The following is a 20,000-nucleotide window of genomic DNA, read 5'->3' as shown; positions in this document are numbered from 1 at the left end:
AGGTAGGAGAATGGAGGACAGGAGAAGGAGAAGAGAGAGGGAGGGAGGGAAATGAGTGAGAGAAGGACATGAGAGAGGGTGCGAAAGTAAAGACAGAAGAAGGAGGAGGAGTAGGAGATAGAAAGAAGAGGAAACAGAGGATGAAAATAATGGAAGAAAGGCAAGAATCATCACGAAGTCACGTAATAAATGAAAAAATGAATAACACGAACTTCAGATTGCCGCCGCCGGGAAATCGCTTCAAAGAGTTGTATGCCAAGTCACTAAGAACAGAGGATCAAAAAATGGATCAGAGAAAGGCTTGAGAATGCATTAATAACCAAGGTCCGTAATTCTAAAACGTCCCCGGCTCCCATTACGGCTATTTCCCAAGGACACGGAGAAGATCAACTGGATTTTCATGGGTGGTGGTTTTCCCGTTCCAGATGCAGAAAATGGATCTGAGAAAGGTTTGAATATGCAATAACAACCAAGGTCTGTAATTTTTAAACATTCCAGGTTTCCATTACGACTGTTTCCCAAGGCCACAGAGAAGATTAATCGTGTTTTCATGGGTGGTTTTCCCGTTCAAGGTGCAGAAGTCGTGAAAAACAATTACTGGGATCACAAGGCAGTCCACGAAAACTCCAACAACTTCTACGACGGGAGACTTTTCAAACGCGCGAACTGGGGCGCGGAGACGCTTATTAGGAGAACGTGCTTTTTTTTCTTACAACAAAGGAGACAACTCAAGGGCACAAAAAAAAGGAAACGATAATAAAAAAAAAAAGCCTGCTACTCGCTGCTCCTAAAAATAATCCAAAGAGGTGGCCGAAAGAGGGGTCAATTTCGGGAGGAGAGATGTCCTGATACCCTCCTCTTGAAAGAGTTCAAGTCGTAGGCAGGAGGAAATGCAGATGAAGGAAGATTGTTCCAGAGTTTACCAGCATGAAGGATGAAAGAGTGAAGATGTTGGTTAACTCGTGCGTAAGGGATTTGGACAGTAAAGGGATGAGCTTTAGTAGAAAGTCGTGTGCAGCGTGGCCGCGGGAGAGGGGGAGGCATGCAGTTAGCAAGTTCAGAAGAGCAGTCAGCGTGAAAATAACGATAGAAGATAGAGAGACAACATGGCGGCGGAATTTAAGAGGTAGTAAGCTTATGAAGATATTACTAAGAGATGTGAAAGAGTCTCGGGCATTCGTGTGATGAGATAAGTGAAGGGCGGAAGACAAACGTTTCTGGCGCGCGGTATCACAAGAACGTTTGATGAAGAGAAGGAAGAAGCTGAAGGGAAGATTTCGGGGTATTTGTAATTAGCTCTGGAGAGAAAGAACGTAGAGGAGAGATGATGAGAGTGTGTGAATGTTTATTTAATGAGCATGGAACAGAGAGAGAGAGAGAGAGAGAGAGAGAGAGAGAGAGAGAGAGAGAGAGAGAGAGAGAGAGAGAGAGAGAGAGAGAGAGAGAGAGACGAAGGAAGTAAAAAAAAGAAAAAGAAAAATAGAAAGGAAGGAAGGAGAAAGAACGAAAGAAAAGAAAAAGAAAAAAAGAGAAAATACAAAATAATTATAAAGGGAAAAAAGAGATAGAGAGAAAAGAAATAGATGAAGAACTCCACTAATTGACTGACCTCTTCCTCCACCCTCCCTCCCTCTCTCCCACCTCCCCTCCCTCCCTTTCCTTCCTTCCTTGCAATCTGACGAGAGAAAGGGGAAGAAAAGAAAGCAACTCCTCCCTTCTTTCCTCCCTCCCTCCCCTCCCTCCCTCCCTCCCTTTCTCCCTACCTCCCTACCTTCCATTCCTTCCTTCCTTGCAACCTGACGAAAGAAAGGGAGTCAAGAAAGCAGCTCCTCCTCCCTTTCTTCCTTCCTTCATTTCTTTCTTCCTTTCTTCCTTTCTTTCTTCCTTCTCTTTCTTTCTATCTTCCTCCCTCCCTTTATTTATCTACTTCTCTCTCCCATATTTCTCTCCCTCCCTCCATTTCCTCTCTCCTCATCCCTATTCTCTCTCTCTCTCTCTCTCTCTCTCTCTCTCTCTCTCTCCTTCCTTCCTCCCTCCCTCCGTTCTCTCCCTCCCTCCCTCCCTCCGCTATTGTCAAACTTACTGTCGGAGAATTTCAGAAATGCAAAACAGTCACAAAACGATACTCCTGCAAGCTCGTTCTTTCTTTCTCTTCTTCCTTTTTTTTCCTTTTTTTTCTTCTTTTTCTTTCTTTCTTTCTCTGCGGGAGCGCGTCAGTCCGGGAGGGATTTCCTTTCTTTCTTTCTTTCTTTCTTTCGTTGTCTTTAGCTTATTAAATGTCTGAGTTACGTCGTGTGTGTGTGCGTGTGTGTGTGTGTGTGTGTGTGTGTGTGTGTGTGTGTGTGTGTGTGTGTGTGTGTGTGTGTGTGTGTGTGTGTGTGTGTGTGGGTGTGTGTGTGTGTGTGTGTGTGTGTGTGTGTGTGTGTGTGTGTGTGTGTGTGTGTGTGTGTGTGTGTGTGTGTGTGTGTGTGTGTGTGTGTGTGTGTGTGTGTGTGTGTGTGCGTGTGTGTGTGTGTGTGTGTGTGTGTGTGTGTGTGTGTGTGTGTGTCTTAATCGGGTTCCAGTTCATGTTTGTAAAGTGGAGATTTCTTAGGCTTCCTCCTACACCTCTTCCTCCTCCTCCTCCTCTTCCTCCTCCTTTATACCATGCTTCTGTTTTTTACTTCCTCAATTTTTATCAGTTTTCTACCTACTCACTTACTCCTCTTATTCTTACTCCTCCTCCTCCTCCTCCTCCTCCTCCTCCTCCTGCTTCACGGGAGGACGTGTTACCTGCCTCACAGGTTGACTCCCAGTCTGCCTCACAGGCTAACCCCCAGCCTGCCTCACAGGCTAATCCCCAGCCTGCCTCACAGGCTAACCCCCAGCCTGCCTCACAGGCTAACCCCCAGCCTGCCTCACAGGCTAACCCCCAGCCTGCCTCACAGGCTAACCCCCAGCCTGCCTCACTGGCTAATCCCCAGCCTGCCTCACAGGCTAATCCCCAGCCTGCTTCACAGGCTAACCCCCAGCCTGCCTTACAGGCTAACCCCCAGCCTGCCTCACAGAACAACCGCCAGCCTGCCTCACAGGCTGACCCCCAGCCTGCCTCACAGGCTAACCCCCAGCCTGCTTCACAGGCTAACTCCCAGCCTGCCTCACGGGCTAAACCCCAGCCTGCTTCACAGGCTAACTCCCAGCCTGCCTCACAGGCTAACCCCCAGCCTGCCTCACAGCTCAACTTCCAGCCTGCCCAACTTAACGCTTCTCTATCTTCTTTATAGTATATCGGGTTCCAACCTGTAAGGAATGGAGCCAAACCGAAACACGCAACCAAGGATTTACTGACCCCCACTACCTTCAATAGGTTCCAGGTGCTGGCAGACACCATGGAGGATGAGTTTGAGACTCGCCTAGTTGGGGACTCCATGGTGCGTGGCCAGCTGGTTGAGTTCTGTGGGCTTTTATCAAACGGCCGCAGAAAACGTTACTGCTATCCAGGTGCCAGACTGGACGACATCACCGCAGCGTGCGATGATGTCACGAGAAATGCCGACCGAAACACCCTCTTTGTTATTCACGCGGGGACGAATGACGTACAGACAACCCGTTCTGAGGAACTGCTTGAAACATACCGCCGCATGATCAAGCAGTATAAACGTAAAACGGATGCCAGTAACATCATAATCTCAAGAATCCTCCCGAGGGTCGGTGCCGAGTCTAACTTTTACAGTAAGGCCTTCAGCACAAACAACAGACTTCAGTCCCTATGCTCACAAGAAAACGTCCAGTTCGCTAACTTGTGGAACAGTTTTTACTACGATTCAGACTTGTTCCTTGCTGATGGCATCCACTTAAACCCTCTTGGAGCAGCCCGTTTCGGGAGGCTGCTCTGTGACCAAGTGGCTCTTCGAAAGCCAAAAAAACGCGGAGGTGAGAACACCAGCAGCTCCACCGTAAGGGTGCACTCAACCCGCGAAACCCCCGACTCTAATCACATTAAAGCTTGCTATGTAAACGCTCGCAGCCTACGTAACAAATTTGAAGACTTAGAAGTCCTCGCAGCTACAAATCATTACCACATCATCGGAGTCACAGATTCTTGGATAGACACTTCAAATAGAGATTTCATTGCGGAATATAGATTACCGGGTTGCAACATCTTTAGTCATGAAAGAGAGAACAGACAGCGTGGAGGCGTTATTTTTTATTTCCACAACTCTCTCCATCCTGTATCTGTGAAAAAAGATATTATAACCAATGTGGACACGGTCTTCATTGAAATTAAAAATAAATCTCGTAAATAGTAATTGGACTTATCTACAGACCGCCAAGGCAGACTCTCGATATCGACCACGCATTAAGTGAATTATTATTAGAAACAAGTAGCAGTTTCGAGACAGTAATTGTTGGGGTCTTTAACTTGCCAGTGAAAAGATGGGGTGAACCGTTGAACTGTCATACAGGGCTCGACCTGTACACAAATTTACTAGAAAGTGATTTACATCAACACGTTCAAGAACCGTCTCGGGAAAATAATATACTTGACCTTATCTTTTCAACGACAGCTGATCTAGTTAACGAAGTAAATGTCGGTCCAATTTTTTGTTCTAGCGATCACCGAACAATCACATTCAGCATCAATATGAAAGAAAGTAAAGTAACTCCTAGCAAAGAAAAGGTGCCTGATTATCAGAGAGCGAATATCGTAAGACTCCGATCAATTCTAAATAATTCTGACTGGACTGAAATCTCGGCGGAAACAGATATTGATAAATCTTGGGGGGCCTTCACCACAATATTGAACAATGCCATAAGCATATGCGTACCCTATCGTAACAGACGTTCAGCTTTTAAGAAGAAACCCAAATGGTGGAATAACGAAATTCAAAATAGCCCATCTCTTAAAAAACGCGTATACAGTAGATACATATGAACTCAGAGTGAAGCTGACAAACTAGAGTTGGAAAGAATTCGCGCGAGACCAAGAAATAAATAAAACGAAGCAAGAAAAATCTTAAAGAATACATAGCGGAAACGAGTAAATCTAATCCTAAAGATTTTTTTAGCTATGTAAATAATAAAAAAAGTCACTCACTTGTGGTATCGGACCGCTTCCTAATGATAATGGTAACCACACGAACGATGAAAATGTAATGGCTACAATCCTAAATAACTTTTTCGCATCCGTATTTACCGACGAAGATTGTTTATCACCTCAACCGCCGGAGGTTAGAAGGACCGAAAAGATGTTAAGTGGCGTGCTCATCGTAGAAAGTAACATTTTACGCACAATTGAAAAGATTAAAGTAAGCAAAGCCCCTGGTCCAGACAAAATTACCCCTAGGGTCTTAAAAGAAATCAAACATCAAATTTGTAAACCGCTCTCCATCATATTCAATAAATCTTTAACAGCTGGAAAAGTTATGTTGGATTGGAAACTACCAAATGTCACACCAATTTTCAAAAAGGGGGACAAGTCTCATCCAGGAAACTATCGACCAATTAGCTTCACATCGATTGTTTGTAAGTTAATGGAGACTATCATTCGCGACAATATGGTGAAATTCTTCGAAGAAAATAATATAATAAATAATTCGCAGCATGGTTTCCGTTGCAAACGTTCGTGTTAACTAACTTACTTGATTTTTTCATTATATTTTTTAGGTGTTCGATGAAAGCAGATCAGTAGATATCATATATCTGGATTTTCAAAAGGCATTTGATTAGATCCCCCACCAACGATTGCTCAGCAGACTATTGGTGCACGGTATCTCGGGTAACATTCACAATTGGCTTGTGGACTGGCTCTCTGAGCGGAAACAGAGTAGTTCTAAACGGTGTTACATCTAACTGGCTCGATGTCAGAAGCGGCGTACCTCAAGGATCAGTGCTTGGCCCCATGCTCTTCTTAATTTATGTTAATGATATCGTTGATGGGCTCACTTGCAAATTATCAAAATTAGCTGATGACACAAAAATTGCTAGTTAAGTAACTGCGACACTCGATGAAGAAGCTTTACAATCAGATCTAGGTCGACTTGCACGTTGGGCCAGTCAATGGCAAATGAAATTTAACGTTGACAAATGTAAAGTGTTGCACATCGGAAAAAATAACAATCGCGTTCGGTACGTAATGAATGGCCAACAACTTTCTGCAGTAAATAAAGAAACGGATCTTGGAATCACTATATCAAGCGATTTAAAGTCCGGTCAGCATTGTTCAGAGGTAGTTAAAACTACAAACAAATTGGTTGGCTTCATCGGACGAGTCTTTAATAATAAATCGGAAAAAGTAATATTAAAACTATAATTCGTTGGTTCGACCCCGTCTAGAGTACTGTGTACAGTTTTGGTCTTCCTATTACAGAAAAGACATAGAAAAGTTGGAGCGGATCCAACGAAGAGTAACAAAGATGATTCCTAGGTTGAGAAATTTATCATATGAACAAAGGTTTAAAGAAGTAAATTTATTCAGCTTATCAAAACGAAGAATGCGAGGAGATCTAATAGAAGTATTTAAAATGTTTAAAGGATTCAGTGATATTAATGCGGAAGATAACTTTACAATTGATCGATCAAATAGAACAAGAAGAAATCACAATTTGAAGATAAGTGGTAAAAGATTCTCGTCGCACGAAGCTAAACACTTCCTCTTCCATCGAGTTGTTAATGTTTGGAACTCTCTACCCTGTGATGTCGTTGATAGTACAACAGTTACGGCCTTCAAGAATAGATTAGACAAGTATTTTTAATCCAACCAGACACTAAGATATTACTCATTGTCGTAATAAAGTTAAGTTCTTTCGAATGCTGTTGTTCTTGCCCGTTTTTATCGCCCGGTTAGTGGTAGCAGTAATGTTAGTTCATTCCTCTTTCCTACATAATTCCCATGCAGTTTTTCCATGCTGCATGGTTCTTTTTCCTTTCCTGGGGAGGAGCCCTCGCCTTTGCTGTCCTTCATCTTTCACTTTTTGATTAGATAGTTAGTGTAGCTTGTCACAAACAGCCTCGTAAGGACCAGCAGGTCTGCTGCTGTTTGTTCTTACTTTTCGTTTCTTTGTGTTCCTCCTCAATCAATCACAGCAGCTCCATGTTGATTTTTTTTTAATTCATTTCTCTTTTCATTTTGTTTATTTTGAGAATGAACGTGTCGCCGCCATGATGGATTATGTGTGTGTGTGTGTGTGTGTGTGTGTGTGTGTGTGTGTGTGTGTGTGTGTGTGTGTGTGTGTGTGTGTGTGTTCTCTATGAGCTTATTTTTTTGGCTTCCTCCAGTACCTCCACTTCTCCTTCTCCTCCTCCTCCTCCTCCTCCTCCTCCTCCTCCTCGTCTCTCTCTCTCTCTCTCTCTCTCTCTCTCTCTCTCTCTCTCTCTCTCTCTCTCTCTCTCTCTCTCTCTCTCTCTCTCTCTCTCTCTCTTCCCCTCTCTAATTCTCCTCGCTTCCTTTCTCCTCTTCCTCCCTACCTCCCTCCCTCCCTCCCTCCCTCCCTCCATTTCTCCCTTCTTTTCTCCATCCTCCTCCATTCTCTCCATTCTCTCTATTCTTCCCTTCCTCTCTCCCTTTCCTTGCTACCTCTCCTCCCTCCCCCTCTTATCTTTCCTCCCTTTCCTCCCTCACTTCTTCCCTCCCTCCAACCCTTCCTGGAGGTAGAGGAGGAGAAGGCTTTAATACTTTCCTTAATAGACTCGTATATTTCCCTGACCAGCTGTGATGGAGGAGGAGGAGGAGGAGGGGGAGGGGAGGAGGAGGAAAAGGGGGAGAGGAGGAGGAGGAGGAGGAGGAGGAGGAGGAGGAGGCTTATTATTTTTATCAATGGAATGAAAGAAAAATGTTGTCATTGTTGTTTGATTTGTCTGCGGGTGATAAAACATTACTACTACTACTACTACTACTACTACTATAACTACTACTACTACTACTACTACTAACCCTAATAATAATAATAATAATAATAATAATAATAATAATAATAATAATAATAATAATAATAATAATAAATGGTTTATTCACTAGTTGGCAGCCATAAGGTTGAAAATACACAAAATACAATACAATGAGTTTCGTGTGATGGGTAATGGGGGAAGTGGGGAGGGGTGGTGTGTGTGTGTGTGTGTGTGTGTGTGTGTGTGTGTGTGTGTGTGTGTGTTGGGGTGGAGCGGTCACGTCATCATGGAGGTGTTAATGGCCCTCGTAAGTATCTGTATCGAGCTAGGCCGGTACCTGTCCGTCCGAGCTCTGTCCGGGACTAGAATATTTTGGTGTCGTGTGTGTATTGTGGGGGGGGAGGGGGGCGTAGGTCTCTATGGAGGAGTTATGGAGGAGGGACTTGGCGAAATTGGTTAGGCTATTACTACTACTGGACTACTACTACTACTACTACTACTACTGCTACTGCTACTACTACTACTACTACTACTACTACTACTACTTTTTTTTACTACGGCCTCCATTCATTACAGTTGTGTTGTGAGAGGTGTCTTTTCTCATAGTCTTACACAAAGCAATTTACTGGCCCCAGCCCGCCAATGACTGTGGCCGACAACCTTTGATCTTTACATTTCAGCCCGGAATCGTGCCAAATCTATTCTCCGACTTACCGAAACTTCTTTCATTAATAGAAAATGTCAACACCTTGCTTCTTTTAATTCTTCCCGTGACTTCTGGCATCTAGCCAAAAAATATCTCCTCCAATTTCACTTCTTCTTTCCCTCCTCTCCTTAACCCTGACGGCAGCACTGCCGTCTCATCTGTCTCTAAAGCTGAACTATTCGCTCAAACTTTCTGTAAGAACTCCACCCTGGACGATTCTGGGCATAATCCTCCTACTCATCCCCCCTCTAACTCCTTTATGCCTGTTATTGAGATTCTTTCTAATGATGTTTTCTATGCCCTCTCTGGCCTCAACTCTCAGAAGGCTTATGGACCTGATGGAGTGCCTCCTATTGTCCTTAAAAGCTGTGCTTCTGTGCTGACACCCTGCCTGGTCAAACTCTTTCGTCTCTGCCTATCAACATCTATCTTTCCTTCCTGCTGGAAGTACGCCTTCGTACAGCCTGTGCCTAAGAAGGGTGACCGTTCCAATCCCTCAAACTACCGCCCTATAGCTTTACTTTCCTGTCTATCTAAAGCTTTAGAATCAATCCTTAACCGGAAGATTCAAAAGCACCTTTCCACTCCTAACCTTATATCTGATCGCCAGTATGGATTCCGCAAGGGGCGTTCTACTGGCGATCTTCTTGCTCTCTTAACTGACTCTTGGTCATCCTCTCTTAGCCGTTTCTTTGAAACTTTCTCCGTTGCGCTAGACATATCGAAAGCCTTCGATAGAGTCTGGCACCAGTCTTTGCTTTCTAAACTGCCCTCTTTCGGATTCTATCCCTCTCTCTTTTTCTTTATCTCCAGTTTCCTTTCCGGCCATTCTATCTCTGTGGTGGTAGACGGTCACTGCTCTTCCCCTAAACCTATGAGCAGTGGCGCTCCACAGGGCTCTGTCCTATCACCCACTCTCTTCCTGTTATTCATCAATGATATTCTTTCCATAACAAACTGTCCTGTCCACTCATACGCCGACGACTCCACTCTGCATTATTCAACTTCTTTCAATAGAAGACCCTCTCAACAGGAAGTACACGACTCCAGACTGGAGGCTGCAGAACGCTTAACCTCAGACCTTGCTATCATTTCCGATTGGGGCAGAGCGAGCCTTGTCCTTCAATGCCTCAAAAACGCAATTTATCCACATATCAACTCGACACAATCTTCCAAACACCTATCCCCTATACTTCGACAACACTCAGCTGTCACCGTCTTCAACACTAAACATCCTCGGTCTATCCATAACAAGGGTCGGACAAGGACCCTGTATATGGATAGCAACTGCGCGGGGAAGAAGAACTGGCGGAGACGATACAGAACGCCCAACCTCGAGGAAGCTGATTTAGCGAGAGAGGAGATATGAAGTTTCCAGTTGAGATTTTGAGTTAAGGAGTATGGAGTATGCATCTCACGTGTGGGGAGGCTCCACTCACACAGCTCTTCTGGACAGAGTGGAGTCTAAGGCTCTTCGTCTCATCAGCTCTCCTCCTCCTACTGATAGTCTTGTAACTCTTAAATTCCGCCGCAATGTTGCCTCTCTTTCTATCTTCTATCGATATTTCCACGCTGACTGCTCTTCTGAACTTGCTAACTGCATGCCTCCCCCCTCCCTCGGCCCAGCTGCACACGACTTTCTACTCATGCTCATCCCTATACTGTCCAAACCCCTTATGCAAGAGTTAACCAGCATCTTCACTCTCTCATCCCTCACGCTGGTAAACTCTGGAACAATCTTCCTTCATCTGTATTTCCTCCTGCCTACGACTTGAACTCTTTCAAAAGGAGGGTATCAGGACACCTCTCCTCCCGAAATTGACCTTCCTTTCGGCCACCTCTTTTGATTCTTTTTTGGGAGCAGCGAGTAGCGGGCTTTTTTTTATTATTGTTTTTTTTATTATTGTTTTTTTTTGTGTGTGTGCCACTGAGCTGTCTCCTTTGTTGTGAAAAAAAAAAAGAGTAAGCAGAAGGATTAGAGGTAAGGAAGAGGTCTAGAATGTTGGGCCTGTCTCCAAGACGGTCGGGAATACGTGTAGGGTGCTGAACCAACTGCTCTAGGTCGTTGAGGAGAGTAAAGTCGTAGGCTTGTTCACCAGGCTGGTCAGTGAAAGAGGATGAAAGCCAAACCTGGTGGTGAACATTGAAATCTCCCAAGATGGAGATTTCAGCGAAGGGAGAGTGAGTCAATATGTGCTCCACTTTAGAATTCAAATAGTCAAAGAATTTTACATAGTTGGTAGAGTTAGGTGAGAGATAAACAGCACAGATGTATATAGTAATAGAATGACAGTGAAGTCTTAGCCAGATGGTGAAAAATTCAGAAGAGTCAAGGTCGTGGGCACGAGAGCAAGTGATGTCGTTGTGCACGTAGGCGCAACATCCAACTTTGGATTGAAATTTAGGATAGAGATAGTCGGAGGGAACAGAGTAGAGGCTCCTGTCAGTAGCCTCAGAAACCTGTGTTTCGGTGAGGAGGAGAAGATGAGGTTTAGAGGAGGAGAGATGGTGTTCCACAGAATAAAAATTAGAACGAGGACCACGAATGTTGCAGAAATTGATAAGGAGGAGGTTCGAGGAGTTATCAGGACACCTCTCAAGTCGGCAGCCAGAAGGGGAGTCCTCCCTGGGGGAATTTATGCCCCCCCCCCCCCCAGGCGCGGGGGGGGGAGGACCATACTGCCTTCACGTCCTCAGATTGTATCGACGTTTTGTGAGTCCGTTGGCATATGAGGTGCGGTAGTATGGCCAGAATCTTTAAAGCGTAGGGGGTGATTTGCGTGTTGTTGTACGCTCTAATGAGGTAGGTTTTCTCCTCTATCAAGGTTTTGGTGGCGTTACATCCTATGGCCTCACATACGTTATTGGCAGAAGACGTTACCACATGATTGTAAGCGTCTCGCACCCACTCCTCTGTCTCCTCGAGTGTCCACCTCTGCCAGAAACGGAGCTCACGCGAGGCGTCCTCACCTTGGTCACCCACCTGCACCCCCCTCCACCTGATCATCTCCAGCGCCTTCATTGGCCTGTCCACCCAGCACCACTTGTGGTTGCTCACTATTTTCCACATCCTGCCGTTGACGGTTTGGGTTTCGACAATCTCCACCTCTCTTACAGTTCACACAGGGTTGGCCTCGTCTTACGCACGAGCACTGAACACAGTTTTGATTTCGAGACGAACAAATGCAACATTGAGGGGGCTCCATTTCGGTGCCATTATGCATGCTAGTGTATCTTAGTTGCTATTTATGGTGATGAATAGAGCAATAGTAGCAGACCCCACTTTGACTCTTGTCTCCCCCCATATACATACACACAGACATACACTTGCATCTGCTTACTCTGCCTTTACGGTAATACTAAAATGATTGTTTATTTTTTCATTACCATTGCTCCTCGCCAACACTTTACAATCTTACTGTTGCACCTGACCCTACACATTTGAGTTGAGTAGTAGTAGTAGTAGTGATATCATTACCAGCTGTTCGCCGAGTCAGATACTCTGTGTTTTATGCCCCTCAGGCGGGGATGGGAAGTTACTGGGCAGCGGGGCGAGGTTAGCAGGGACACGGGAAGTGAGGGGATGTGCGTGGGTAGCGTTAGGGGAGGGGGGGGTAACCAAAACTCACCACTCGCCTAAAATCACTGACATTTAAACTATTTGACATAATGAGAAAATATATTGGATGATGTACATGGAAGAACTATAGCTTGCTCTCTCTTCTCTCTCCCTTTTCTCTCCCTCTCCCTCTCCCCTCTCTACTCTCACTCCCCCTCCCCTTCCTCCTCTCCCACTCTCTTCCCTCCTTCTCCTCTCTCTTTCTTTCCCTCCCTTCCCCTCTCTCCCTCTTTCCCTCCTTTTCCTCAGTTCTGCCTTTCAATTTTCTACCCGGCCGTCCGCCACAGAGTCGAGAGTCGCTCACAAGCTCGAGGGGACGTGGGCCTTCTTCCGTAACCACTGACCCAATATGTATCGTTATACCAGTGTTTTTCAAACTGCCGGCCAGCACACGGCCTCTCTCAAAAAGCAGTAATTCGTAATTAACGCCTGCATCGTCAGTGGCACCAAATTGCACTATATTTCGTTACATTCACTGCACGTTCACGCGTACGAAGGTATACAATCCAAGGCGGTATCGGCTATAGGACCTAACTTATGACACAAAACAAAGGAGCTAATCACAGCACGTCTTCTCCCTACGCTACTACTACTACTACTACTACTACCTCTCTCTCTCTCTCTCTCTCTCTCTCTCTCTCTCTCTCTCTCTCTCTCTCTCTCTCTCCTCTCTCTCTCTCACTCTCTCTCTCTCTCTCTCTCTCTCTCTCTCTCTCTCTCTCTCTCTCTCTCTCTCTCTCTCTCTCTCTCTCTCTCTCTCTCTCTCTCTCTCTCTTACTTTTTTTCTTTTTTTCCTGTCTCTTCATATTTTTTTTTCTTCGTTTCTCTTCTTTACACTTTCTTCCTCTTCAGTTATTTTTCCTTCCCTCTTTCGTACCTTATTTTTCTTCTTTCTCTACTCCCCCCTTTCTCTGGTTTTCTTCCCACACTCATTCATCCTCTCATTTCGTCTTCTTCTGCTTCTTAATTGATTGTCTCTTCTTCCTTCCTTCCTTTTTTCTTTCCTTATTTCATTCATTCACTTCTCTATCTCCTCCCTTCCTTCCTTCAATCTCCTCTTCCTTCTTCCTTCCTTCATTCCTTCCCTCCGTTTTTCTTTCTTTCCTTCATTTATTCCTTCCTTCCTTCCTTCCTTCCTTCCTCGAGTTATCTCCACGGCCTCCTTCCACATCCTCTCGATTTACATACAAATTATTCGCCATCGAAGAAAGGAGGAGGAGAAGGTGATGGAGGAGGAGGAGGTGGAGGAGGAGGAGGAGGAGGAGGAGGAGGAGGATTCAAATCATTCACTAAGAGATGAATACAGCTTATCAACTCCTCCTCCTCCTCCTCCTCCTCCTCCTCCATCTCTTTCTCCTTTTCTTTTCTTCTAGATGAATACAGCTTATCAACTCCTCCTCCTCCTCCTCCTTCCCCATCTCTTTCTCCTTTTCTTTTCTTTTTCCCATTGTAATCTCTCCTCTTTTCTTCTTCCTTTCTTTTTCTTCTTCTTCTTCCTCTTTTTTTTCTTCTTCTTCTTCCAAACGCTCTTCCTAAACTCTCTTTCTCCCTCAAATTCAACACTCTCCTTCCTTATCCAACTCTCCTCCTCCTCCTCCTCCTCCTCCCTCCTCCTCCTCCTCCTCCTCCTCCTCCTCCTCCTCCTCCTCCTCCTTTCCCTCCTTTTTCTCCTTGTTCTTTTGTTTGATTTTATTCCTCCTATTGTTTTCCCCTTACTTTCCTTTTTTTCTCCTCCTCCTCCTCCTCCTCTTTTTCATCTTCGATAGAGAATAATTTGTATGTAAAACGAGAGGAAGTGGAGGGAGGTTGTGGCGATGACCCGGGAAGTAGGGAAGAAAGGAAGAGAAGGAAGAATGGAAGGAAGGAAAGAAGGAAGGAAGGAAAGAAGGAAGGGGAGGAGGGCCTGAAGAATGTAAGGAAGGGAGGAAGGGAAAGGGAGGGGAAGGGAGGAATCACGGAGGAAAGTAGGGAAGAGAGGGAGGGATAGGGAGGGGAGAAGAGAAATCACGGTCGCGGGCAGCCCTCGAACTGGCGAGCCGCTCTAACAACGAGCACCTCCCAGAGGAAAGGACGGCGAGCACAGTGAGCAGACGAGCCGGTGCCACATCTTGTCCGGCACACGAACGCGCTGCACAACACCCAGACATGACGCATCAGGAGGTTGCATTGCTGCACGAGGCGCGGCGTCAGACTTCACCGAGGCGTTGGTGCATTGAACATCAAATGTCTGCATTCTCACTAGCCGGTGTGGCAGCCTTCACAACGACCGAACGCACGAAACAGCTGGGAGGAGTGATTTGTTTCGCCAAGATTATTCTCCGTGTTGTGAAAACGGGCAAACAAGATGCTTAGAAATTCTATTACATTAATATGTAGTCATCACAACAATAAAAACAAACACGTGTGCCGACAAAACGGGCGGCGGACGACACTGCTCCATAGTGTCCGGTGCAGCAAAAAACAATACTTATTGGCGACTTCAACTCCCCTAGTGTGGCGGACGCGCTGTGGTGGCCAGTAGGGACCAGCACGGGTCTCTTGTGCACCGTCCGTGCGGTGCAGGCCGGCGGACGTGCTGACTGATGATCAAGGGCCAGCACTCCCTCGCTGTGGTGGCTAGTACGGGCCAGCACGGGTCTCTTGTGTACCGTCCGTGTGGTCCAGGCCAGCGGGCCATGCCAGCACCTCTGCCGCCCCTGAATGAACCATTTCCTGGTATTGGCCATATAACCTTTTTTTTCAGACTATTCACTTTTATTTTACTGCCGCTGCAGAAAGGCTGAGCCGCGCTTTCCCCGGCGGCTGCGTCCTGATGGCCCACATGGCCTCCTGGGCTGCCTCCCTGCCCGCCGCTATGTCCCCAGTGCCTCCCTTAGAGCCTCGGTGGGTCGCCTCCCCGCGATGAGAACAGCACGTCGCCGCTTGTCACGGGGAGGCTGCCCCGCGGCAACATAGCTGTGGCGACACTGTGCCCGGCGTTGCCCTGCCCCGGCACACTCTCTCATCAATGTCTGGGGTGCCGGAGGCCTCGCGGAGCTTCGCGGAGGCGTCTCCTCTCTCGTAGCGGGCCCGCGGGGCTGGCGGGGCGGGGCTCAGGCCGCGCCCAGCAGCGACATTAATTAAGTATTCTGAGGACGGAGACACATGACCGACTCGTGGCACAAAGTTCCCGGCACGGCGCGGCTGAGGCTGCAAGTTTGCCCCGCGTTCGCCACCCTTGCCTGGCCCTGCCTGTTCCAACACGGCGGGGCGGGTCACACACGTGCCTTGATAGGTGAGGCGCCCCTGAGAGTAACACGCCAGGGAGGGGCGGGGCGGGGCGGGTCACACACGTGCCTCGATAGGTGTGCCGCCACTGGAGACTAACACGACGGGGCGGGGCGCCCCGCCCCGCCCCGTCGTGTTAGTCTCACACGTGCCTCAATACGTGTCACACACGTGCCTCAATAGGTGCCGCCCCTAAGACTCATCCGCCCACTTGCGCCACGACCCCCCAGCTTCGGCTCGGTCCGCGAAGACCTCCAACTCTTGGACACTACTCGCCCCCCCGCGCACCACCCAGCACCGGCGCCCCGTAAACCAGGCAAAAATAAGGTTCCCGATAAACAATGACTACATGAGAACAACTAACGAACCAACACCATACAACTGTAACCTCCTGCTGCCTTCCCTTCGCCCCGACCTGTGCCTTCACCACTAACCCACTTCCTTTTCTTACTATACCCTTGATTAAAAAAAATGTTCGCCCCGCCTCTCAGTCTCTTCGTAAACACGGCATTATCCGCCCCCCCCCCCCCCCTCCTCCTTTCCTCCTCGACAACCGACGCATTTTTCTTCTTGTCAAAACACTTACCCTTACACTTTCCCGCCCTGCCCTGCTCCACCCCGGCGCCCTCACGTGATCGAGGCAAGGTGATAATTATGCAAATTTAGTGTCGCTGGAGAGATGAAAGAGTCAGGGGGAAGGGAACGGGAGGGGAGGGGAAGGGAGGAGAGTAGAGGGAGGGGAGTGGCTGTGTTGTTATGGATGGGAGATTAATATTTTGCGGAGATGAAGGAGGAGGAGGAGGAAGGGAAGATGATGATAGTGGAAGGTATGAGGTGTGAGGTTGTGTGGTGTTGGGGGGAGGGGGGAGGGGGAGGTGATGGGAATGAAAAACAGGTGATGTGGAGGTGGTATTAGCCGAGTGTGGTGATGGTGTTGTGGTGGTGGTGGTGGTGGTGGTAAAGTTGGTGGTGGTGATCATAGTGGTGGTGATGGTGGTGGTGGTGATAATGGAGATGAAGGTAGGAAAAAAGGGAAGAGGGTGAAAGAGAAATACACAAGTTGAAAAAAATAGAAGAAAAAGAAAAACGGACGATAAAATAAAAAAACAACGAAATCAAATGAAGTATAACGAAAAAACGACAAAATTCAACCAAAACACGACAATCAACCAAAAAACGACAAAAAATAACCAAAAAACTAAAAAAATCAACCCCAAAAATATACGAAAAATATGGACTAAAATAACGAAAAAGAAATCAGGCCCAAAAAATAACAATTAATGGACAAAAACTGGGTAACGAAAAAACGATAAACTCAACCAAAATAACGAGATACGACAAAAATCAACCATAATAACGGGAAAACGACGAAAATCAACGTTAATATATAGAAAAAAACGACAAATAATCAACCATAATAACGAAAAAAGACAAAAAAGCAACCCTAATACCGAAAAAACGACAAAAATCAACCATAATTACGAAAAAAAACGACGAAAATCAGCCATAATAACAAAAAAAAAAAAAAATCAACCATAACAACGAAAAAACGACAAAGATTCAATCATAATAACGAAAAAACGACAAGCATCAACCATAATAACGAAAAAACAACAAAAAATCAACCATAATAACGAGAAAACGACGAAATTAACAATAATAACGAAAAAAACGACAATAATCTACCACAATAACGAAAAACGACAAAAAACAACCATAATAACGAAAAAACGACAAAAATCAACCATAGTAGCGAAAAAAATGACAAAAAATCAACCATAATGCCGAAAAAACGACTAAAAAATCAACCATAATAACGAAAAAACGACAAAAATCAACCATGATAACGAAAAAACGACAAAAATCAACCATGATAACAAAAAACGACAAAAATCGACCATAATAACGGAAAAGCGACAAAAATCGACCATAATAACGGAAAAGCGACAAAAATCAACCATGATAACGAAAAAACGACAAAAATCAAACATAACGGAAAAACGACAAAAATCAACCATGATTAAAAAAGCGACAAAAAACGACAATAAATCAACCATAATAACGAAAAAACGACAAAAAATCAACCACAATAACGAAAAAACGACAAAAATCAACCATAATAACGAAAAAACAACAAAGATTAACCACAATAACGAAAAAAATAAGCAAAGAAAATCACCCACAAGCGAAAAAGTCAACCGATCCAAAAAACGATAAAAAATAACCCGAAAAATAACGAAAGAATGACAAATTAACCAAAAGAAACGTAAAAAAAACGATCAGTTCTACCGAAAACAGTAACGAAAAATATAAAAAATCGATCGAAACAACGAAAAAACAACAAAATCAACCGATCAAAAAAGACAAAAGATCACGAAAAACGACAAAAGCAACCGATCAAAAAACGACATTAAATAACGAGTAAAACGACAAAATCAACCGATCAAAAAATGACAATAAATAACGAAAAAAAAAAGACAGAATGAACCGATCAAAAAACGACAAAAATAACGGAAAAAAACGACAAAATCTACCGATCAAAAACAACAAAAATAAGGAAAAAACGACAAAATCAACCGATCCAAAAAAACGACAAAAAATAACGAAAAAACGACAAACTCGACTGATCAAAAAACGACAAAAAATCACGAAAATAAAACAAAATCAATCGATCAAAAAACGACAAAAAATAACGAAAAAACGACAAAATCAACCGATCAAAAAATGACGAAAAATAACGAAAAAAGACAAAATGAACCGATCAAAAACGACAAAAAGAACGAAAAAACAACAATCAGCCGATCATAAAACGACAGAATATCACGAAAAAACAACAAAATCAACCGATCAAAGAACAACAAAAATGACAAAAATAACCCGAAAGATTACGAAAAAATTACGAATAGGCCAAAATAACGACGAAACGACAAAATCAACCGAAAAAGACAAAAACAAACCGATCAAGAAAACGGAGAAAAACGAAAAAAATGCAAAACAAATAAAACGACAAAAAAACAACCTTAAGCTAAAAATACAAAAAAAGGGCACTGAAAAAAATGAAAAAAAGAAAAGAACGAGAAGTAAAAAAGACAAAAAGAAAAAAATAGAAAGGAAAAAAACAATGGAAAAACATAACAAAAATAAAGAAAGAGAAAAGTAACGACGACGAAAAGAGAAAAAAAAATAACGGAAAGAGAAAAAGAAAAGAAAAAGAAAAACAACGGCGACGAAAGCAAAGAAAAAACTGCGAAAAAAATAAAAAAAACGACCAACCCCTCAAAAAAACGAAAACAACAACAACAACAACTACAATAACAACAAAGACAAAATGAACGACCTCAGTGTTTTGGCGCCGGAGACATTGTCATGGGGGATGCCGGAGTGGGGGGTGGGGCGAGGTATGGGCGTGGTGCCAAACTATTGATTAAGGCGACGGGGGCGTGGGCGTTGGGATGTTGGGGCGAAGGGAGGGAAGGGGTAGGGGGGAGGGGCAAGGGCAGGAGGGTAGGGGTGCAGGCAGAGTAGATTCGGGAGGAAAGAAGGGAAGGAAAGGGAGGAGGGAGGAGGACTGACATGGAAATAATCAGATGAAGGAAGGAAGGAAAGAAGTGTAGAGGTAAAGGGGGGAAGGGAGAAGAAAGGGAGGAGTGAAAGAATTGGTGAAAAGAAGGAAGAGAAAGAAACAAAAGAAAAGGAAGGAAGAAATGAGGTAGAGGGTGAGAAGAAGAAAGGGGAAGAAAGGGAAGCAGAGAAGAGAAGAGAGAGAAGGGAGAGGAAGGAGAAGGGAACAAAGAAGTGATAGAAACGAGGATAAAGAAGGAAGAAGAAACAAGGGGAAGGGAAAGAAGGGCAGTGAAGAGAGAGAGGGAAAGAAGGGAGGGAAGAAAGAAGGAAGAAGTAGGGAGAAAGAACACTGAAGAAGGAAGGGAAAGGAAGGATGAGAGAGAGAGAGAGAGAGAGAGAGAGAGAGAGAGAGAGAGAGAGAGAGAGAGAGAGAGAGAGAGAGAGAGAGAGAGAGAGAGAGAGAGAGAGAGAGAGAGAGAGAGAGAGAGAGAGAAGAATGTAGGGAAAAGAAGAAGGGAGGACGAAGAAGGGGCCGTGAAGGGAGAGAAAGAGTGCAGGGGTGCCATCACAAAGGGAGAGAAAGAGTGCCAGGGTGTCATGTTGGGGCTCGTTAAGGGAGAATGACAAGTGCCAAAGACTGCCAACCCAGAGAGAGGGAGAGAGAGAGGGAGATTGAGGGGGGTACAACGAGATAGGGAGGGAGGGAGAGAGGGAGATAAGGAGGAAGGAAGGAAGGAAGGAAGGAAGGAAAGGGTAGAGAAAGGTAGGAAGGTAAGTAGGGAGGGAGGGAGAAAGGAAGATATGTAGGAAGGAGGTACGGGGGGGAGGGAGGAAGGTAAGGATAAACACGGATAAAAGGAAGAAAGGAAAGAAGGAAGGGAGGAGGAGGGGGAAACGGCCGGCAATATATAGTGGGAGGAACAAGGAGGAAGGAAGGAAGGTAGGACAGGAGGAAAGAAGGAAGGAAGGAAGATGTAG

The 20,000-nt window shown here is 45.2% G+C and overlaps 1 protein-coding gene across 1 annotated transcript in view; it reads right to left on the bottom strand.

Annotated features, from left to right (window-relative positions):
- LOC126991787 (uncharacterized) overlaps positions 1-20,000 on the bottom strand; it is a gene marked incomplete at its 5' end in the record, with an annotated part of 76,423 nt that overhangs the window by 24,773 nt on the left and 31,650 nt on the right. The window lies entirely within an intron of this gene.

This window comes from Eriocheir sinensis, unplaced genomic scaffold (assembly GCF_024679095.1).
Source record: "Eriocheir sinensis breed Jianghai 21 unplaced genomic scaffold, ASM2467909v1 Scaffold34, whole genome shotgun sequence".
Taxonomy (NCBI): domain Eukaryota; kingdom Metazoa; phylum Arthropoda; class Malacostraca; order Decapoda; family Varunidae; genus Eriocheir; species Eriocheir sinensis.
This window is presented reverse-complemented; position numbering and strand designations above follow the sequence as displayed.